The sequence below is a fragment of the Thamnophis elegans genome, chromosome 1 (genome assembly GCF_009769535.1).
Source record: "Thamnophis elegans isolate rThaEle1 chromosome 1, rThaEle1.pri, whole genome shotgun sequence".
Taxonomy (NCBI): Eukaryota; Metazoa; Chordata; class Lepidosauria; order Squamata; family Colubridae; genus Thamnophis; species Thamnophis elegans.
Window position 1 is genome coordinate 56,719,003 of NC_045541.1, and position 24,019 is coordinate 56,743,021.

The 24,019-nt window shown below is 43.9% G+C and overlaps 1 protein-coding gene across 2 annotated transcripts in view; it reads right to left on the reverse strand.

The window, feature by feature from the left end:
• The window catches only part of MRAS (muscle RAS oncogene homolog), an 86,063-nt gene extending 64,033 nt beyond the window's left edge, over positions 1-22,030 (reverse strand). For both annotated transcript variants that reach the window (XM_032217166.1, XM_032217174.1), the window contains exon 1: positions 21,869-22,030. The gene's annotated coding sequence lies outside the window, so the exon portion shown is untranslated. The remainder of the gene's footprint in view (positions 1-21,868) is intronic.
• Positions 22,031-24,019: the final 1,989 nt, after the last annotated feature.

Below are 24,019 nucleotides of genomic sequence, written 5' to 3' on the forward strand. Positions count from 1 at the left end.
GCTCTACTTGAAAAGTGTTCGGAGACTGCAACTAGTCCAGAATGCAGCCGCGCGAGCGATACTGGGTGTGCCAAGGTACACCCACATTACACCTATCCTCCGCGAGATGCACTGGCTGCCCATTGGTCTCCGAACACGATTCAAGGTGCTGGTTGTCACCTTTAAAGCCCTACATGGCCTAGGACCTGGGTACCTACGAGACCGTCTCCTGCCACATACCTCCCTTAGACCAATAAGATCACACAGGATGGGCCTTCTCTGGGTGCCTTCAGCAGGACAATGCCGGCTGGCGGCGCATAGGAGTAGGGTCTTCTCTGTTGCTGCTCTGGCCATATGGAATGAGCTGCCCCCAGAGGTCCGGGCCCTCCCCACTCTCATGGCCTTTTGCAAAGCCATTAAAACCTGGCTTTTCCAGCAGGCCTTCTGATTGAGTGTTTGTTGCGTTCTTTTTAACTCCGTGTGTCCTATTGTTTTTAAGTTCCTTTAGTTTCTTTTATTTTGTAAGCCGCCCGGAGTCCTTCGGGATTGGGCGGCATAGAAATCAAATAAATTCAATTCAATTCAATTCACTACATTTTGCTCCAGCTGAACCTTCTGGTGGTTTTCAAGGGCAGTCCCATTTAGACCACATTGAAGTAGTCAAGCCGTTAGGCAACCTAATAAATGACTGACTTATTTATGTAGATCTGATTCATCAGAGGAAAGGCCAATGTTACTTTTTCCAATTCAGTCCTTTTTATTCCCTTTCCATACTGCTGTACACCTCTGCCTATATATATATTCCTGAATTTTAATTGCAACCATCCACAAACACCATTACTCTGCCAGGAAAGCATTCTGAACAATCCAAAAGTAATCACAGAGGGAAGGGTCATTACAGAAGGGAGCTTCTGATATTCAGTAAAAAGGGAGACAATGCTCATCTAATGATGTCTCCCAACAATTCATGAAAATCTAAATCCACAATGCGCTTATTCATCATGGTAATTTTATTTTCTTCCTTGACTTAAGAAAAAGAAAAGATAATCAGACAAAAACTCTATCAAGGCTATCACCTTGGTGAATAATTAAACCCATTCATTGTGTGGGATATTAAAGCTTTGTAAGATTTTGACTATTTCCATATAATAGCTAATTCCAATAAACTATCAGCCCACCACATATTTAAAGTCGTCAACAAACTGGCTTCAGCTCCTAACAATGAAAGTAGTTCATGTGAGATCTAAAATACCACCCTCGGATGTTAATTTTAAATAAAATAAAATATTTCACTGTTCCAAGTTAGGGTTATGCTTATACTGCAAGGAGTAACTTGCCTGTTGGTTTTGCCTGTAAATCATTAAGTGCAGGCAGAATCAACATACTTTGTTTGCCAAAATAAAAATAAACTAATTTCATGTTTAGCCAACATTTTCATCTAGCTTTAAAAAGCACAAAATGAATGAGATAATCATTAGATGGAGGGATGCGGTGGCTCAGTGGCTAAGATGCTGAGCTTGTCGATCAGAAAGATTGGCAGTTCGGCAGTTCAATCCCTAGCACCATGAAATGGAGTGAGCTCCCGTTACTTGCCCCAGCTTCTGCCAACCTAGCAGTTTCGAAAGCATGTAAAAATGCAAGTAGAAAAATAGGGACCACTTTGGTGGGAAGGTAACAGCATTCTGTGCGCCTTCGGTATTTAGTCATGCTGACCACATGACCATGGAGACCTCTTCAGATAGCGCTGGCTCTTCGGCTTTGAAACAGAGATGAGGACCACCCCCTAGAGTCAGGAACGACTGACTTATAAATGAGTCAGTCATTTATAATTCTTCTCTCTTTTATTTTCCTGGTTTCCCCCAACATCTATAATCTGTATTTTGTCATAATTAATAATGAACTATTCAGATTAATAGCCACTTATCACTGTTCTCATACACAGAATGATGTCAAAACTTAAGGGGAAAAAATCTAAATATTTCCGATGATTAAAAATGCTGTATAAAACATACAGCCAATCTTCGCTCTAAGCAAATAATGTCATTGCGCCCCTTTGCAGTTGGAATGTTATTTGAGAACTTCCTATAATATGTTACCAAGATTTACACTGAACATGGCAGTTTGTACAATCAGATAAAGCAATATTTGTTTGCGAAAATTTCTCCCATAGTCAGGTGTATGGTATTTAACAACAAATGCTCAATGCACAGATTGTTTCAGGAATGTGTGTGTGTATGTGTGTGTGAGAGAGAGGGGCAGGGAAGGGGGGAGAAGTAGTGGATTTAGGGATTGACAATGCCACGCTCCAATCAGAATGATCCATAAGATGCCCAGGGATAGTATTTTGTGTGGCGAGCAAGATGGTATGTGGATTGCTTTGGCTTCAACAATACCTTATTGTTGTCCAGGAATCTGAAGTGATCTCAGGCTCTATTTGACATGGCAGTCTCACAGTTGTGAGTTGAGCAATCATATAAATTGCTATAAATAAATAAGTACTCTTGTGAGCTGCAAACTGAGGATCCATGCATGGCCCAGGCTGTGGAGGTGGCTGCGCTATGTGTGGAATGAGCTGTGATATGACTTGGTGTCTGCAGACCCTGTGATTGGTAAGCAGTGGCTATGCAGGTTCGCAGCCACCTGTCTATTGTGGTGGAAGTTACCTTGTTTCCCAGGGACCCTGGTTGGAAGGAGACAAACAGGACTTCGGATTTCCTGCTTGGCCTGGTTCTCCTGAGGTAGATCCTCAGGACCCTCCTTACCTCCAGAGTGAGCCACTTCTCCTCTAACGGATGAGAAGGATCTGGACAGAAGTTGGGCAAGATCAGTTCCTGTGCTCGATGGAAACAGGAGCACACCTTGGGGATGAAGGACTGATCCAACCGTAACACCACTCTGTCTTGGTGGAACATGCAGAGATCCCCTCCCTGGTGACAGCACTTGCAGCTCGGATATCTGCTCGGATATCTGCCTGGTGGATGTGATGGCCCCCAGTAAAGCCACCTTAAGAGTCAGGAGCTTAAGAGAAATCATTTGTAAAGGCTCAAACGGAGCGCCTGTTAGAGTGTCCGATATCCTGTGTAAGTCCCAGGAAGGGTACTGGGTGGTTTGAGATTGGAAGCCCCCCTTGAGGGATTACCTGACCATGGGGTGGTGAGTCCAACTCGGGTTCCTGCCACAGAGACTGATGAGATGACTGGAACCTGTCTCCTAATTGTGTTGGGAGCTAACCCTCTGTCCAGAATCTGTGGCACTGTGGCCTGGATAGGATTGTACCCTAGGGAGTTACACCATGAGCAAAGGCCCACCACATGGAGCCACAGATACGCTCCGTGGAGGGTGTGCGGGAAGTCTGGCTAGTCTGTATCACCCTGGGGGGAAGAGGTCTTTCCCAGAATGCTGCGCTCAAGTGCCAAGCGGTCAGCTGGAGCCATTGAGGGTCTGGGTGCTCCAGCGACCCCTAGTTGAGGGATATCCTCTCCTTGGGGATTCTCCAGGGCCTCTCCCCTGAAAGCGACTGGAGATCTGCAAACCACGACCTCCAGGGCCAGTGAGGAGTCAACAGAACCACTTCCGCCCCCTCCCGAAGGATTTTCCGTATGACCCTGGGGATCAGGGGTAAGGGCAGAAAGGCATACAGAAGACCCCTGGGCCAGGGGCTTCGCAGAGCTTCCACCCCTTCTGCCCCCCGTGTCTGGTACATGGAGAAGAACCTAGGGAGCTTAGCATTGAGGGACGTGGCGAAATAAGTTGACCTCTGGGCGTCTGAAGCACTCCGCCAGCTCCTCGAAGATTGCTGGCTGCAGCCTCCGCTCCAAATTGTTCACCTCGGTCCGGCTGAGCCAGTCAATAGCAATAGCAATAGCAGTAGACTGTAAACCGCTTCATAGGCCTTTCAGGCCTCTCTAAGCGGTTTACAGAGAGTCAGCATATTGCCCCCAACAATCTGGGTCCTCATTTTACCCACCTCGGAAGGATGGAAGGCTGAGTCAACCCTGAGCCGGTGAGATTTGAACCGCTAACCTGCTGATCTAGCAGTAGCCTGCAGTGCTGCATTAACCACTGCGCCACCTTGGCTCTAAAGTCGGCTCTGATGTTCTCCACCCCTGATATGTGTTCTGCCCTCTGTGAATGCTGTCTAAGATCATGGGCTATTTGAGGTGCTTCTGCAATTTCTCATAGTCGGACGCCACATTCTGAGTTTGTGGTGGGTTCTGGCATGGGGACCGGCCTGTCTGACCCTTTCTCTCTGGCTATAAGGTGCTATGATTCTATGACTAGGATTAGCTCAGAAATATTCTGAATGCAAATGCAGACGGAGTTCAATGGTCAGCCCCTAGGGTACATGTAAAGATGAAGTGAGGGAGGCTCACAATAAAGAAAGGCCTGCCACAAAGGTAAAAGAAAAAAGAAAAAAGGGGCATCTTCCAACATGTTAGAAACAAGAAAAGATTAAGGAAACAATTGGTCCATTGCTGGGAGAAAATGGCCAGAAGGTGACAAGCATCAGGGGTAAAGCAGAACTATTTAACTCATGTTTGGCACCTGTCTTTACACAAAGGGATAAACAGTCCAACCTGTCAAAAACAGCACCACAAAAATCAGATTAGGAAGCCAAGTTGAGATAGGGAAGGAAATGGTAAGTGAACACCTGTCTACCCTAGACAAGATCCAATTCCCAGGACTGGATGGATTACACTCCAGGGATCTGAAGGAACTGGCAGACGAGATCTCCAAACAACTGAAATATCTTTCAGAGATCCTGGAGCACCGGGAAACTACCATAGGATTGTTGCTGTGGTTCCCATCTTCAGAAAGGGAGAAACCCGATCAAAAGCCAAAGCCAACATGGATTTGTAAAAAAAACAAAAACAAACAAACAAACAAACAAAAAAAACAACAGATCATGCCAGACTAACCTTATTGCATTCTTAGATAAAGTGACAAAACTAGTGGACCAGAGGAATGCCGTCGATATAGTTTACTTGGACTTCAGCAAGTCCTGGTAAGGTAGAGCATAACCTACTACTAGATAAAGTAGAGGAATGTGGGTTAGACAGCATCACACCAGATGGCTTTGTAACTGGTTGACCAACCACACTCAACATGTAGTCCTTGATGGAACTGCCTCTTCAGTGGAGGGAAGTATGCAGTGGAGTACCCCAAGGCTCTGTGTTGGGCCCAGTACTCTTCAACATCTTCATCAGTGATTTGGATGAGGGTGTAGGTATGTAAGCTAACAGTTGGGTTAGCAATATATATGCCATGATGGTAGTACTGTTTCTTTAAGTACTGCTGCAAATGTGGTTGGATGCTGTTATCTCAAGCGGTCATAAGAAGGAGCCAGAATGACTCTTAGCTTTCTGATTGTTAAATGCTGATCAGTGGGGGGACTCATCAAATTTGCAGATGACCCCAAGCTGGCAGGAATAGCAAACACTCCAGAATGCAGGCTAAAGATACAGAAGGATCTTGATACACCTGAACATTGGGCACTATCTAATAAAATGAAATTCGATGAAGTAAGGTTCTACATTTAGGCAACATAAACGAAATGCACAGGTACAGTATACCTTGCTCCACAGTAGTAACTGTGAAAGGAATCTTGGAGTCCTAGGGACAACCATTAAATATGAGCCAGCAGTGTGCAGCAGCTGCCAAAAAGGCCAACACAGTTTTAGGCTGCCTAAACAGAGGAATAGAATCAAGCTCATGTAAAATGTTAATACCACTTTATAAGGCCTTGGTAAGGCCACACTTGGAATTCTGCATTCAGTTTTGGTCACCATGATGTAGAAAGGATGTGGAGACTCTAGAAAGAGTGCAGAGAAGAGCCACAAAGGGGATTAGGGGACTGGAGGCTAAAGCCTATGAAGAACGGTTGCAGGAACTGGGTATGTCTAGTTTAATGAAAGGAAGGACTAGGGGAGACGTGATAGCAGTGTTCCAATATCTCAGGGGTTGCCACAAAGAAGAGGCAGCCCCACTACCTTCCAAGGCACCTGAGTGCAGAACAAGAAACAATGGGTGAAAACTAATCAAGGAGAGAAGCAACTTAGAACTAAGGAGAAATTTCCTGACAGTTAGAACAATTAATCAGTGAAACAACTTGCCTCCAGAAGTTGTGAATGCCCCAACACTGGGAGTCTTTAAGATGTTGGATAGCCATTTGTCTGAAATGGTATAGGATTTTCTGCCTAGGCAGGGGGTTGGGCTAGAAGACCTCCGAGGTCCCTTCCCACTCTGCTATTGTATTGTATAGTATTGCATTGCATTGTATTTTGCTCTTTGCCTAGTCGCCCCACCCTTGGATGGGCCTTCAGGGGTAATCTCTAACCTGATTGGAGGCTCTTCTGTCCCTCCAGTGGAGCTGCAGCCTTTAGCAGCGAGGACTTGATTCCTGCTTGCCCTCCCAGCTGCAGGGGGCTGCCATCTTGGGCCACGTGGGGCCTCTCCTCCCCCTTCTTCCCAAATGACTCTGCGGGCAAATACCATAGCCCCGCCCTCAAGACTAAGCAACAAAAAAAACCAGCTTGTGCTACTAAGAGCTGCCAGCCTCCCGCTATTAACTGTGGCCTCCTGCTGAGAGCCTTCTCGCCTCCCCCTTTCTCCTACTTAAAGGGGAATGTTCTTAAAGGAGAAGCCTCTGGAATTCTCCTGTTACTCGGCAATCAGAAAGGGACAGAAAAGGGCTTGCATAAATCATGATAGCAAGGTTGCTGGAACATCAGATGACAAGCCGAAGGGGATCCTCCCCTGGGGGCAGGGGTTCCTTTCTTCCCCTGCCAGAGTGGTAATCTTTCCTCAGGTTGGGGGAGGGTCTTCCTGCTGCAGGCCTTGTGGTAGCTGCCTCTGTCATTCATCTTGGAGGTAGGCTTGGAGGGGGGGGATTGATCCACTGCCTGCCTCTTTAACCCCCTTGATGGAGATATGCCTCCTTTTGGCCTTTGCCTGCCTCCCCCGCCCTTGGCTAATGCCTCTGAGATCGTCTCTAACCTTTTTAAGGGCTCCTCAGAGCGTCCGGTGGTGGTTGTTGCTGCAGGGTTGAGAGCTCGGCTCCTGCTGGCCTCCTCTGAGCTGCTGGGGCTGCCATCTTGGACCACGTGGTTTCAAGATGGCCCCCGGCTCCAAATTCAAAAAGCTCCTTTTTGCTGGAGCACATGGAAATGGCTTGTGCCTTTGCAGGCTGCCATGCGGCTGCCAATGCTGCTGCCGCTGCCGCTGGAGGCTCTCTCTCTTGCCTCCCCCTGCCTCCCGCAGCTCTTTCTGAGCCTCTCACCTTGTTCTCTAGTGATTGCTGCCAGCCCTCCAGGGCGTTATAACAAGCCGGTTGTTGCTCAACCTCTGAGGGGAGCGCGGGAGCGCTCCTGCTCCTGAGAAGCCTCTGCGGCAAGGGCTTGCCTCCAGGAGGCTTGTGCCCTGTCCTCCTGGTTGCCCAGCAAAGGTCCTCACTGAATGACTCTGTCTCACTCAGTGGCCAGGGCAGTGTGCTGCTCCAGGGGGCTTGTGGCAGTCCAGTCCTTGCAGGAGGAGGCTGCGTGGTACAGGGAGGCAAAATTTGTTGAGTCCAAATATTTTTTCCTTTTAATTCTTGCGATTTGCTGGAGGTCCAGAATGGTACAACCTCCACTGAGTGGATTGAGTTGATAACTGGGTCTTCCTGGTGGCCAAGGGGCGTAGCCCAAAGAGCTTATCTGACTCAATCCAATCATGAGTCAACCCAATCTGGATACTCCTCTCACCTCACTATGGAGAAACAGATGAAGCATGTGGTTGTTGCCATCAAAAGACCATGTGATCTTAAATTTCCTGGATTGAGTTTGGTGAAATTTGGGTACTTCGCCTCCTCCTAATGGTTTAACTTTCCCCCTGTCCCTGCAAAACATCATTTCTTTAAAGGCACCATTAGACATTTTATTTCTTCTATTTTAAAGACCCTGCTAAGGTGCTCTGGGATACAGTTTAGGGCAAAAAAAGGAAGGATAAACCCTACGTATAAATACAGTTGATTTTTGCTGTGCCATTCCTGAGTCACAATTATGTTAGGGAAGTGAGCCTCGTGGGAGATGATGTTCAGGAGAACCATCAGGTCCATCTATTTTATGGATAAGAGATCATTTCCATCTGATAATCTTTCCTAGCTCCAGAATACATCCTTTATTACAAATGTAACAGATATCAGATTGAAAGAGAAATTACACTGTATATGCATACATCATGAAGTTGGGCTGAAGTTGGCAATTTGCTACAGGAAAACTAAGAGAGGGGTGCTTAGTCCTTTTTTTTTACTCCAAGTTATTTACCTCCCATCTCCTCCTACTCTCAGAGGATGCCACACCAGCATTATTTCATACTAGCTGATAACCCAGCGTTGCCTGGGTATTTATTTATCCTGATCCTGTATTAGGCAGGAATGGCAATGTCAAGTGGCAAGGTAAGTATGGAATGGTCTGTCCTTCCTCCTTCTCTCTGAGCCCTGATTTTGGCGACAATTAAATTAGTCAACAAAAATGTTTTGCTTGTGCCCCCAGAAGTGTAATTTCCAATGTTGGATTTCCCCCTTTACCAGAGGGAGCCCCCTTGTAGAGTACTGTGAAGCTGTTGCCATGGCAACTCCATTTTAAGGCACAACAGGCTGTATCTTAACAGAACACCCCCCCCCCCCAAGGAGGGTTAGGGGTGTCTTACCCCCACAGTATTTGTTTCCAGAGAGTAAGTCATCTGTGTACCAAGTTTGAAATTGCTTGTGGCGTTCCAGAGGTGTGCTGGAACATACATACACATGCACACAACATGTTTTTATCTATCTATCTATCTATCTATCTATCTATCTATCTATCTATCTATCTATCTATCTATCTATCTATCTATCTAATTCTATAGAAGAGTGCTGTGCCTATCTACATCCATCTCTCATGAGCCTCAAACAGTTTGAAGGTAGAGCCCATCAGTAAATCCATGGCCCAAACATCCCATCTCGGCTTTTCTCTCATCTCATGAATTGACACCATTTCTATTTCAAATTGGAATACAATCCCTCAGGTTGGCCACCACCATGCTGGGTTCAGGCTCTTTGATCTTTAAAGCAGTACTTTGGGGGGGGGCGGGGTGTTGTTTCCTTAATCTTTTAATTTATTGCTCTTGCTAATAATATACTCCTCTTTCTAGCCTTGGAACCTGAATTCATCATCAGATTTGCTTTCCTGCTGGGCTTGCTCATTTGTTGTTATAGGGAAGAAAGACTGGAAAAATACTCCTGCCTCTCCCACCTCCATCCCCTTCACCAAGCTGAAATAAATTTGTCAAAACAAAGTACAAAATGCAATGGATTGCACCAATTGGCAAAGAAGGGAGCTATAAACGCCCTTCTACATTCAAGGTTTGCTAGTAGTTTTGTCTCACTTAATAACTGTTCATGAGCATTTGCACTAAAAAAAATTGCACTTTTTTTTCAAGTAGCTATGTACAGGTGGTCCTTGACTTATGACCACATTTGATCCCAATGTTTCTGTTGCTAAGTGAGACAATTGTTAAGTGAATTTTGCTCCATCTTACAACCTTTTGTAAAATGCTGCTAAGCGAATCAGTGTGTCAGGCCTGCAGCCGGTTCCTTTTAGGATCTTTGACCTGCCACACTAATATTCTTTTCTACTATGCTGTTTCATTAGTGCGGAATTGGGAGTAGAATGTGTTGTTGTCAAAATAAAAAAAATCCTTCTAGAAACCAAGGTGGTCTTTTGTCTCTACATCTCTAAGCCTGCCTGGAACTGGATGGGTGGAACTGCCAGTGTGGCAGTGGAAGAATGGACCATGTGATGGACCTCTGTGTGTGGGGGCAAGATTATGAACTTTCAACTGGGTGGGAAACCCCGGCAAGCTTTCAGATTCGGGTTTCCAGAGATGTGCCAACATGTCTCTCTTAATAAATTGGAATTTTGAGGAATACTTTGCCTTGGACTTTGATTTAGTTTTTCGATGATATTTGGAACACTGACACAGTGTAGTTGTCAAGTGACACGGCTGTTAAGTGAATCTGGCTTCCCCATTGACTTTGGTTATCAGAAAGGGATCACATCCCTGGACACTGCACCATCATAAATACATGCCAGTTGCCAAGCATTCAAATTTTGATCATGTGTCCATGGGGATGCTGCAACTGGTGGAAGTTGAAAATAAGCCATAAATAACTTTTTGTTGTTGTAATTTTGAATGGTCACTAAACAAAATGTTGTAAGTCAAGGACCACCTGTGCTAAATCTCTATGTTTGTGTACATGCCATAGTACTTTTTGAGATGTTTTTCCGGGGAGGTGACTCCACTAAATTCAGTTTGGTAGCATAAACTTGGCCACACAAAGCTTCCCTCATGTTTGTGGACTTCATGTCCTACGTTTACTTTAGGGGTGTCAAACTCAATTTCATTTGAGGACCACATCAGGGTTGCGTTTGACCTTGGGAGGCCAGGGTGGTTGTGGCCAGCTCGAGGTCACTCATGTTGGGGACGCCTGTGCTGGCCCGAGTTCTCTGCCAGAGAAAATGGGCTCGAGCTCCATTTTTGGCTGCAACAGCCTCTTGCAACCTTGGCCCACAAAAACGGAGCTCAGGAGGGCCACGTGCTCTGTTTTTTTCTGGCAGAGGCACCACGGGCCAGTCCTTCACTGTTTCCAAGATAGTTCCGTGGGCCAGATCTAAGAACCCCATAGGCATTTGACACCCTGCTCTACTTGAATCAAACCATTTTGGTTTTAGAATAGGGCAGGCAACTGGGATATGTGACTAGGAAAGCAAATAGGGACAGGAATGGTTTATGAGGGAGTTGGTGAACTGTGGAGATAATATGCAGAATTTGGAGAGAGCTTTGTTTAACTGATTGTACGGCCTCCATTCCTCCCCCAACCCGGAATATATTTATTTTCTTACTTGCTGAGCAAATGGTCTAAAATGCATGGTCTGAAAAGAAGATGATTATGTTGCACCTGACCAATCTGATGACCAGGGAACAGATGGAACTATATCCCTCAGCTCGCAGTCAATTTCTGACAGCATTTTTGAGGGGGAAAAAGATAGACATGTATCTACCTATAGTAATTACACTCGAGCATAAGAATGTGGCTTTGTTGGAGGAAAGGAGTTGGAGTCAATCAATCTTTCTTTTTTTAGGACTCATAGCAGAAAGTGAAGAAGTGAAAGTGAAGCACAGAGGGCACACAATTAAGGCCAATATAAAGTAACTTCCATGGAGGGTAGAATGTAAAATGCTGTACAGGAACAGAGCAGGGGTGGGTTCCGGCAGGCACTACTGCTGGTTTGCTCTTGTGTGTATGCACACATGCACAGTGTTATTAAAATTTTCTGTGCATGCATAGAACTGAAAAACAAGATGGCGGTGCCTGTGGCGCCACCCGAGAACTGGTTCAGAGGCGTGGCAGCCCTGGGTTGCTGCTGGTTCTAGCAGGCCGCCAAACCACTACTGGTTTGGCCAAACTGATCCAAACCGATAAGGACCCACCACTGGAACAGAGGTGGTGAAAGGAAGATTCTGTAAGGAAGATACCTAGAAGGGTGAGGTGAGAAGTCAGAAGTGGCAAGAAAGCACACAAGTCAAGATGAAGTCTGTATCCCTGGAATTGACCAACTGATATGAGGTTTTGGAAAACTAACAAGGAAAGCAAGCTGAGACCATCAAAAAATAACCATCAAGTCAACCTTTCCAAAGCAAGGGAAAAAATTCTCATATTCTGCAAGAACCAACAAAACAACGTTCTTCTCTGAGATGCAAAATAAGAAAGGCAATGGTGAGAAAAGCTCACTGAAAGAAAGAACAGATAAGCTAGGTGTGTGTTCTCCTTCCTAATGCATGTATCCAGGCTGTAATGAAAAGATTATCAGGCACATCAAATGGACTGATTGTTCTCCATTCCTGCTTAACCAGGCACAAACAACACTGCTAGAAAAATAGGTTTGGCAGGATTAAAAAAAAATTCTAATCAAGGGAGCTTTAACCTAACCCAGAAAGAAGAGCTAAAAAGAGACCTAGACTCAGATAGAAAAGCACTGGCTATTAGAGTCACGGTAGGACAGTCAAGGAACTTTTAAGGCAGAAAAGCGGACATGGAAAGGTCCAGTGTATGTAGCATGGAGATCAATTGTGACATCCTTAGGCCAATTGTTTGTACATTTGTGCCCAGAATATGGATAATAAACAGGAGGAGGCCAAATATGATTGTGCCTTTGCATCACATAAACCCAATGGGATGAGAATGAGGGATACAACATTTAAGGGGTTTAATGTGGCTTTCTATGTAAAGACGCTCTGTGCCTCTGAAACAATTTCTCTAAATACCAGAGTCATGTTGCAAGTATTGCAAGATTAAAGAGGCTAGAAATAAAAGTGATATTATTGTGGGAGTTTACCGTAAGCCATTCACCCAGTAGAAGATGCAGACAATTGCCTTTCTAAATCAAATCACCAAGTGCTCAAACAGCAGATAATAGCAGCAAAGTGAGACATCAACAGACCCTAATATCTCCTGAAAACTACCTCAGCTAGAAGTCTTAACAGATTACTCATCTTTCTTGTTTACAATTTCATTTTTCAGAAGGTAGATGAAAGATCAAGGCGATCAGCTATTCTGGAACTAATAGATGGACAAGGTAGCTAGAGGAAGAAAATGCTTAAAGAGAAATCAGTCTGTATCCTGGACTCTCAGGAAGGCAATTTTTAAGAATTCAGATGAAAGGTGGACAGCACAGAGGTAATATAAAAGACCAGAATGAAATTAAGATGATCAAGGAATGGGGAAGGAGTAGAAAGTTATGTTCAAAATGAAAATCAAAGATGCTGTTGATCTGTTGCTGGGGACATAATAATGGGGAATAGGGAGAAGATGGAATTGCTTAGAAACTGTGTCTCTTCTCTCAGAGGAAGGCCCCTCCTAATATGTCTGATAACTTAGAGTTGAAAAAGCACCCACCTTGCTATCTTAAATGAATACAGGTTTTCATAGCCAAGTGTTAAGATGAAGGTGAGGGTTCGTTCTCTGAGCTTGTGGTTTAGTTTCTGAATGTTTTATTACCAGGTTAGGTAACATCTTCAGTGGAGTTTAGGGATATCAGTGTCAATGTTTTTCTGTTTATAGGGCTTCAGGTCCATCACAAGACCCACCACAAGAACCGTACTTGACATACCCACACTTGAAGCCCTTAAAACAGAAGAACACTGCCACTGACATCCCCTAAATTCCACTGAAGATATTACCTAGCCTGGTAATGAAATATTCAGAAAGCATCCCACAAGCTCAGAGAACGAACCTTCACCCGCATCCTACACTCGAACTACAGATATTCGCCACTACTGCAAGTGTTTAAGAGCTGGCGGAAGTGATCTCAGATCCGCTGACTTTAATTGCCCAAAACTCCCAAAGAATAGATGACATGCTAGAAGACTGGAGGAAAGCAACATGGCCCCAATGTAAGAAAGGAGAAAAGAAAACTGGGCAAAGTACTGGAATGGACTGTCTATAAATAGTAAGAAGGATTGCTACTATTATCAGGAGGCAGCCTGGGATTGTCAGACTTTCACCTCTTCTTTCACACCAGAGTAACTAATTTGGTAGAGCAAGGGGATGCTAATCTTAATTTTAGTAAGGTATCTGACAAAGCACCTCATAAAATCTGCAGACAAGATGAGGGTTCTGTAATCCAGATGTCCCAAATAATGCTAGTAAATGATTCTACTCTGATCTAGAAGGCTCTCAAGAGCTTCATCCTTGGCCCAATCTATTCGATATATTTATAAATGATCTACACAACTGAATAGAATGACCTGCCTTTGCGGAGCCAAAAATGGAATGAAGTGGAATAGGTTGAAATAAAAAAGTGGGGGATGGGAGGATTAAGATTGAATACAGAAAAAATATCCCACTAAAAGAGAGACAAGACAGACAAGACAGACGTAGTTGCCAAGGACAGTGGACTGATTATCACTGGAGATTTTCGAATGTGATCAGAGGTTTGATGATGGTGGTTTTGTGGCAGCTCATCCATTAAATTTTAGGCCAGAATATAGAAAGTGACTTCTATTGCAGCCTCCCCAATAAATGCTCTAGTTCAGGGGTGTCAAAACTCAAATTCATTGAAGGTCACATCAGGATTGTGTTTGACTCAGGGTGCGGGGTAGGCAGGGTGGGTATGGCCAGCCTCAACATCATTCCATTTGGGGGGCACTGTAGTGGCCTGAGTGCTCTGCAGTGAAAACGGACTCCTGAGCTCTGTTTTCAGCTGCGATGGCCTCCTGTAACCCTCTGCCAGCAAAAGCTCCATTTTCACTGGCAGAGGCATCATGGGCCAGTCCTTTGCCGTTTCCAGAGCAGTCCCATGGGCCAGATCTAAGCACCCATGGGCCAGATCCGGCCCCTGGGCCTTGGGTTTAATACCCCTGCTCTAGTTGACTGTAAATCTCTTCCTATCTGATAGAAAATAAAAGAAAAATAAAGAATGCTTTATGTGACAGACTCATTCTTTTTTTTATTCCAAACCTCAAAATAAATCTGACCATGAAGTGGGATCCAGTGCCCGAGAATAATCAATACCAAATTAGTCTATTTTCTAGTTCTGGATTGAGCCTGAAAACAGATTGGGTGATCTGAGCACCCAGGTTGTGGCTTACATCCCAGAGAACATTAGAAAGGTCTAAAGAAACTCACCACAATTTGTGTTCCACAGCATCCCCCCACTCTTCTTGCCATACCTTCTGCAGGGAAATCCACAAGGCACAATGTCAGCTCAGATGATTATTCATCGTATCATGCTATCCACTTACATCACAAACGTTCACTGCCAAATAGAAGTGCAGTCTACGTGTGACAGGGCAGGCGTCCAACTGCTTGGGCAGACGGAACTCATCAGCTTTGATTTTCTAATGTCTAATGTTGTGCCTCTCCGGCAGCCCCACCCTTGCATTGTTAACATTATTAGGTTGAGACTGTTTAAAAGGAAACTTCTTTTGGTGTGCATGAGCAGATTGGGAGAAAAGGAGCAGTTGTGAAGTTCTATCTTGTTGCAAATAAATCAAGAAAAAGAACTTTATGCAATTTTATTTGTTGGGAAGAATTTTAAATGTCATCTCAATATCTCACTCACTCACTCACTCATTCACTCACTCACTCACTCATAATGTATAGAGAATCATTAGAGCCACTGTTGATGTAGTAGGTTACTGTTCCTGTATGTGATTCCTGTTTTAAAATATTAACAAACTATACAGAATAAAATCATGACCCATTGGAAAATACAAAGTGCTGATTATGGAATCAGAGTAGCTCTTTTGGATTCTCAAATATGAGATACCGTTTATTCCAGGAAGAAGTGCACAATATACAATACTTCAAACATTGCAGAAACCTCAGTTGCCAGCTGTCCTAGCCAGGATGGCAGCCAGTCATATGGGATACTAGGAGAACACTGACTTGGTATTGCGAGGGTTGCATACTGAATGCCCACTCTTGAGACTCTGCCTGTTGGATTGATCAAACCTAATACATGCATCCAAAGGAGCTGATTAACATGCAGGTCACACAGGTGCTCATGTCAACATTCAGTCTTCAAACATATGCACATGGGCTTTAAGCTTTATCAGCCATTCCTGTCTAAACATGGTCATCTGAGTTGGTCTTTGACCCATCCCTTACTCAAACCATCCCTAAGTAATCTCTTCTTTATACATGGGAGTGTAACAACTTCATCTACTTTATTGGAATTAATGCATATAAATAAAAAAGAGTCAATGTTCAGAAAGCTGAGAAACAAGGAAACATCTAAAGAATTTACTGTTTGGAAAGCCTTCAGATCTTGGAATTTCATAATCTCCTACTCACATTGTAGAGATTAAGGTTAATAACAGTTGGGCAAACTATTTAGTTGCCAGATATTTGAGGGGGTGAGAGCATCACCTTTGATGAAGTAGTCTTTCTCCATAGATCATTGTGTAAAGAATATGATTAAGTAGAAGATTCCATGGTTTCAGCATTATTCACATAGCTTTGGAATCTTCTATCCTATTTATATTGCTCATTTTCCCCCCGGGGAAGCATCCAAATTTCCAGTGTTGATTTCTCAGCAAAGAGAATGTGTTGCATGCAGTGATGCACCCAGAAAAGATGGGGGATAGTTGATGGACAAAACATATTGCAAAACCCACTTATGTTCTAAATGTGTTGTAATGTCCCGTCTATGTGTGAAAGGGAGAAGCTTACAGCATCAATATGCATACATTACTTTGATGAAAGAGGGTCACATGCAGGTGATCCTAAATCTGCTTATTGAAGAGAGTCTTATACTGTTGAACTGTTAACCCAAGATTTGGGACACTGCACAAGCATAGATGGACCAACAGTCCAGCTCATTTCTCCACTGCAGCATCATTTGATTTGTGTGCATTATACTTGTGTGCATTCCTTGATCTAAGACTATGTATCAAAATAGCCAGAGCAAAGCATAGATGGCTCACTCTCAAATTATTACTGGGGTGACATGGCTATATGCAGTCCAGAACTGCAAAATAAAGCATGCCTCTTCCAAACCTGATTGCATTACAATTTCATTCTCAAGAGCCTCTAGCGACATTATAAGTTAGTTATGTGTCCAGTGTATGTTCGCAGCCTCATTGTTCAGTAGGGTTGACTTTTTTTTCTGCCTACACTTAATGCAAAGTGTTCCTACTTACCAGTATTATGGAATATTTGACCCCGCTGACCCCAGGCAGGAGGCATAGTTGTACAAAACACAATTTAATGTATACAGAGGATTCCTTTCTGGTTTGATTTGAAAGTGAGCATCAAATCAGTGAAGGAAGCAAGCTGCTACACACATATTTTCATTCTCCCCTCTTGCCATTGTCCTCTAAAAAGCATTTATCTGAGGTCCCAATTATGCACATAGGGTCCTTTGCACCCTGCAAAAGCTTATTGATTTCAAGACAGTACAGACAAGTACAATTTCAGGGTCAGGACCTTATGGTTGTTGTTTGCACTGTCTAGGACATAAGCTTGTTTATTTGGGACATCAATGCAGAGTCCCATTATGCAAAATTAAAGCTCTATTTTACTAAGACGCAGATGGGTGAGACTACTTAAAATATGACTCACTTACTTTAAAAAAAGATTTCAATATCCACATAAGACTTCTCCAGAAGCCCAAAGATCAAGTACTAATAATCACTGAAACTATAATAACAGAGATCGATTTATCATTTTAAACTTATGGAATGATCATAGTTAAAACAGGGATCTAAAATAGGGATCCTATTTGGAAAGAGGCTGAATCGCTTATGCTACCTGACTTCTATTTGTGGTGGGGAGAACCAAGGGAGGAGATAAGGTGAAAAAGAACTCCCTCCTACAGCCAAGAAGAAATAAAAGCAAGAAACAAAACAAAAACAAAATATTCCTTCCCCAAGGAAATACCCATGATACTGGTAGAAATTGAGATGTACTTCTAAGTAATTTCTAGTATATTGCATGCTTGATAATGACACATCTTGGTAAGTCCTATTGCAACCAAAGTCGTATAGTCCAAGGCTATGATTTTCTCATTTGCAATGTATGGCTATGAAATTGGACCATAAGAAAGGCTGAGCACCAAAGAATTGGAGGCCTTTGAATTATGGTGCTGGAGAACACTCCTGTGAATCCCTTGGACTGCAAGAGCATCAAAACCGGTCAGTCCTAGAGGAGATCAACCCTGACTGGTCTTTAGAAGGCCAGATCTTGAAGATGGAACTCAAATACTTTGACCATCTAATGAGAAGGAAGACTCACTGGAGAAGAGCCTAATCCTGGAAAAGACTGAGGGCAAAAGAAGAACGGGACAACAGAGGATGAGGTGGCTGAATGGAGTCACTGAAGCAGTAGGTGTGAGCTTAAATGGTCTCTGGGGGATGGTAGAGGACAGGAAGGCCTGGAGGAACGTTGTCCATGGGGTCATGGGTTGGACACAAATTTCACAACTAACAACAACACTGTAGTCTCTTTGGTTTTGGCTTAGCGTGATCCCAACCACTGCAATTTGGAAAACCATAGTTAACACCTAAGCATGATGAGCGAATCCATCTAATAATATGTAGCAGACCATAATTAAACAGGGTTTATACAGTAACATAATTCAACTGGAGCTCGAAAAAAAAATCCCTCATTTTTGAATGGGAGGGAATTCAGATTCAGCCTTATCAATTTAGCCATGCTTGACTATTTGGCTATTTATGATGTTTGAAACTGAAAGTTGGAGAAATATTGGCCCAAATTATCCAGTGGACTTTGTGGTTGAGAACAGACTTGAATCTGAGTGTCCCTGATCTAAGTCTCCCCACCTCAATTGCTATCTAAAACCTACTGGTTTTCATGCTGGATTGGATTTAGGCATAAATGTTTATTTATACATACCAGAACATGTATGCTACCTCCAATGAATGACTCTAGATTGTTTGTGAACAATAAGGTAAAAAATCACATACCACAATAAACTGTTTAACATTAAAAAACAACAAAGTTAAACACCAACCACATGACTTCTCAGCTAAGTAAATACTTTGCACTCACAGCCCCAACATCCCTTTAAAAGAACATGCTTTCTGAATTTTGAATTTTGATTCGGTCCCCCTTAAGCTCTCCCAGGGAGAGATTCTCAGCCCACTTTCTTGCCTTCTGTGGAATAGAGGGGCAGACTCTTCCTGGAGCAGATGGTCCCAAAGATAACAATAATCATGTCCGAATGAAACATGAATTTCTCTGACAAAGGCATCAGCTTCAGATTTCTTGCATCTCAACAAAGTAATGCATAGAACAGGAACTATGATTTGGATGTGCAATTCAGGAAAGTCAAAGCTCAGTTTAGAACAATGGTTCTTAAACTGTTTAGAACAATGGTTCTTAAACTGTTTGACTCAATTACTCCTGTCCTCAGTCTCAATATGTCATCACCAAAAACCCAGAGTGTTGTTTTATTCAAGCATAGCAGTCCCAAACTGATCCTCAACTCACAGACAAGCAATTAAACACTAGTCGATTAGCCCTAGGATATGCTCAAATTACCCCTTTGGGGCTAATCTCCCCTGTTTAAGAACTGGTCTACTATAGAGCATAACCAAAATTCTGCCCATTTACATATAATAATGAATAGGAGGAATAACTATAGAATTATTATATATAAATTACAGAATCATTAAATCACAGAATAATCAATCAATGATAGAATAATTGCACAGAAAAGGGCTTATATCAGAGGTGGTATTCAGTCGGTTTCTCTCTGGTTTCAGGCAAACCGGTAGTGGCGGCTGTTGGAAGGTGGTGTGCATGCGCAGATGCAGTGAGTGCACTCACATTTGCGAACTGATAGGGAAGGTAAGTGAATCCCACCGCTGGCTTATATGCAGTCTTATTATGGTATTTCGGAAGTCATTCTCTCTGAATCTATTAAGGAGAATAGTCTTGGGAATCCAAAGTTTCATTTAGGATCTTCTCCTCTTGTATTCTTTAATCACACTTAATCTGTTATTGATTATAACGGCAGTAATTTATACTCCTGAAGCCCCACACGGACTAGATTTGCACATTTTATTAAACCTTGGGTTTTTGATCATTGTTATAATAAAACCAGTTTGCTAGTCTGAAACACAGTGCCTGGGTTTGCAGAAGAAGCTACAGTAGAATGAAGCAAGCCATTTTACAGTATGCGACTTGCATACTCCACCATCTATTTCCTGTCTCTTGGAATAACATTCAATATTTTACATTGTGGAAGCATGTACTGCAAAACACACAACAATAGCATCAATAACTTTCCTTCTTCCAACTCCCTATGAGTTTGCTTACTAGATTCATACTAAGATGTATTCAGCAAGAGAATTAGATGTTATTAATGGAGAAGTATGAATATATACTGAATCTTATCTCTTCATAATACAAACACAGAATTCATCTCTTTTCGCCGTTCCCAATACTTTGTACACCAGAGCCAAGGAAGAAAGAACATTTCCAGCGTTTTTTTAGTATATGTCAGCATGGATTCACTGACAGTTTGCAAGCTGAACACATCTGCTGAGAATTTGAGGGTGTATAATCCCTGCATAATTCATTACATGGTGTATGGCAATTGGCACGGTTCTTTTATTTTTATTTTTTAAACCACACTTTCCAGTTGCAGCACTCTTCACGCTGCACTGCACTTATCACAAAACAGGCTGAAATATACAGTTAACAGCCTGGTGACAACTTCCACGCTCTGGATCAACACCCCCACAGGTGACGAAGCACAGAGATTTGACAGAACACGACGTTCTCCCTTGTGAAATGGAAGTTGTCTTGGTGTTGGAAAGTTGTCACATGCAAAGCAAGCCGCTCTCTCCCAGTGTTGCAAGGTAGCTATGTGGCAAAGGTATCACATGATCACGTTCAAGAGCCAAGTTGCATGCACCTCTGGAGAAGCAAAGTTCATCCGGAGACACGAGAAGATTTGCTTTCATTTTCTTCAAACGTTCAGCTAGACTGGCTATGCTAGGCTCACAACTGGTCCACAAAGGCACAAGAATCATGTCAGTACCTTCAGGAATAAGAGATAAGTGGGATAATTGTGTAAGGATTAGGGGCTCCATTATGTCAGAGGATCTTCAGAGGATTAGTTTCGCTTCTTTATATATCATTAACCATAGAAATAGCTAAATATCTGCCTTTTCAATTGCTGTTATCAGCATTAACTTTATCCTTAAGCTTACAGCAATAAATTGAATGGCTGTACCTTCGACTACCAACTCTAACAACTTGTTACCGGTACCTACATAAATCGTAATCCCAGAAACATCCTTAACCGTCATTGACTACATTTGTAAGGATTTGGCCAGCTTCCTCTCATCACTTTGCCACTTGTTAGGCATTATTTATTATTTTTCTTCCCAGTCTATTCTTCTCCCTTCACACCTGAGCAGGTTCAGATTGTCCATCTTCTTCCCAAGTTCCAAACCCAGTCATGCGAACCGCGATCGATTACAACGACTGTCCCTGAATTCGAATTTGTTTTGTGCCACGAAGCGCCGTTTCGAAAGGCTATTTTTTTTTTTTTTTGCACCTTTACATCCAGCGCGCTCCCCTCCGAAGCTTTGTCCTCTGAGGCGCTATTTGCATCGGGGGTCTTTAAGAAAAACCACCAAAAACAAATGCCTTTTCTTGAAAAAGGGCAGCTCGAAAGATCTGCACTGCCCAACACCGACAGCCGAAATGGTTGTCCTCGAGAATACTGCCGAATGGCATCACCATTACGGGAGAGTAAGCGCAGGAATGATTACTTCACGTGAAAAGAGAGGGGAGAGGAGAAGAGGGAGAGAGAGGGAGGTTGAAAAGGGGAGAGAAAAGAGCGGGACAAGGGATGAGGGAAGGGAGGGGAGAGAGGGGGAGCGAAAGAGAGGGGGAAGAGGGTATGGGAGAGAGAGGGGGGACAGAGGGGAGAGAAAAAGGGAGGAAAGGGAATGGGGGTGGAGGGAGGGGATAGAAAGAGAGGGAAGAGGGATATGGGGGAGGGGAGGGAAAGGGGCAGAGGGGAGGGAAAGAGAGGGATATGACGGAGAGGGGGGGAGGTGAAAGGGGAGACGGAGGGAGAGGATGGAGAGGAGGGAGTGGGGAGGAAGAGAGGATCAACTCACAAGCCCGAAAGACTATTACCGAAGAAGTTGCGGAAGAGTTGCAAAATGTAGGTTTTGTTAGATTTCTCAACCATAGAAGGTCGTACCAGAGTTGAGAGGAAGAAAAAAAAAGAAACAAATGCGAGGGAGAAGCAGAAAGGCAGTTTATACGAGCAGGACAGAGCTGAGGCGAAGTTCTTTACATGCCACAGCGAGTGTTACTCACCCTAGCTTTGACCTAGCTCGCTTGCCGGTCCCAGGGACGAGCCCCCGCCTAGCTCCAGCGGGCGCCTCTTTCTTCTAAATCGCATCCATCCCTTCGGAGAAGCCCAGAAAGATGCCCATTTCTCTCCCCCGCGGTCGCCGTTCACTCCTCCCCTTTCCCTCCTTCCCCTTCCCTCCTCCTCTCCTTTAGGTCCAATCAGCCTTGCTCGCTTCTCTTAAAGCCGCAGCATCCCCGGCCAAGCAAGAAGCGCTCTGCAAATTGTAGCCCAAGGCTGTTTATCCGTAACACCGCCCCCCCCTCCACGCGCCCCAAGAACGGGGTATGGGAGGCGGAGGCGGGGGGAATAGATTGGTTTTCTTTCCGAGCGGGCTTATTGTAAAGGAGGGAGGCAATGATGCTCTGGTCATTAGTAAATTACGTGAGAACGAAAGGGTCCTTCCATCCCTCCCTCCCTCCCTTGGGACCCACAAGAGAGCAGGTCGTTCTCTTTTGTAGAAAATGGTTCAGTCCTGCCTGACTTTAAGGACGGATTTCATGAGCTTTGAGGCTTTGGAGGTGATTTGGGTTCTTTGTTGAAAAGAGCCCCTATTTGTTATTTATAAGTGGGCTGGGTGAAGGCGTTTGTCAAACAGGCTTTGTAATCGAGGGAGGTCTACTTTTCTTCTAAGGTGATGCACAACCTTTGCATTAAGATGCGGTGATTGCTGGTCATCCTGTCTTAATGATCAGGAAGGATATTAATGAAGGCCAAAGAGTAAAACTAAGCCTGTTGTCAAAGATTCATAGCTATGTTCCGTTCAAGTTAGGGTTGTACCAAATCAGGGTTTATTTCAGGCTTGAAATCTAGCATGGACTTACTATCCTTAATTCCTTTTGTACGGTAGTCCTCAACATACGACCATAATTGAGCCCCAAAATTTATGTTGCTACAGTGAGAAGTTTGTTAAGTGGGCTTTGCCCCCATTTTATGACTTTTCTTGCACATTTTGTAAGTGAATCACTTCAGTTGTTAAATTAGTAGCATGGTTGTTAAGTGAATCTGGTTTTGCCCATTGATGTGCCTATCAGAAGGTTGAAAAGGTGATCACATAGCCACAGGATACTGCAACTGTCAGTTGTCAAGCATCTGAATGTAAATCATGTTCCGGATCCCGTTGCAACCGGTATGGTGCTAGGGGCTGGGTGCCCACCATGTGCATGTGCACAGCGCACGCATGCATACCTACCGCCCAACGAAGATCCAGCTGCTCAGCGGAGTGTTGCACAAATGCCCTGATTGGCTCAAGTAGCGGTAAGGAGAAGCGGGCCGGGTGGGCGGGCCCCCCAGAGCACTGTACCGGAACAGTACCTGGTACCAGCAGGCACTGGTACGCTTGTACCGGGATGTACCAGTCGTATCCCACCACGTGGACCATGGGGATGCTGCAACAATCATAAGTGTAAAAATTGTCATAAGTCACTTTTTTCACTGCTATTGTAACTTCAATGGTCACTAACTACCTGTATTACAAAAGAAGAGTGTGGGAACTGTTGAAGTTGAAGTCTAGGCACGTTTTCCCTTACCAGGAAACAAAGAGATATTTTTTCGGCTTCTTACTATGAGGCTACTAATGAGGAAAAAGCAATGGGATTATAATAAAATTTTATTTGGTTCATGGCACTGGGATTATCCATTTAATGAGCCTTTAAGTACCTAACTTAAATAATATCCTAACCATGATCTTATGAAATGGCCTTAGATATGTCAACATTATTGATCTAATTCCACATCATTGTATTGTATTTGTATTTATTTGTCTTGTATGCCGCCCACTTCCGAAGGACTCGGGCGGCTCACAATAGACAAGGGAAGGGGAAATAACTAGACAAAGACAACACTTTAAAAAAGCGCAACATTCACAGTTTCCGTGGGGCTGGATGTTTCACAAGCCCCCCGGCCTGCTGGAGCAGCCTGTACTTGGTGGCTTTGCGGAAAGCCCAGGAGGGTAGTAAAGGTCCGGATCTCCATGGGGAGGTCATCCAGAGGGCTGGAGCTGCAACAGAGAAGGCTCTCCCCCGGGGAGTCGCCAGCCGACATTGGCTGGTGGATGGAATCTGGAGGAGAACCTAACCTGTGAGATCTAATCGGTCTATGGGAGGTAATCGGCAGGA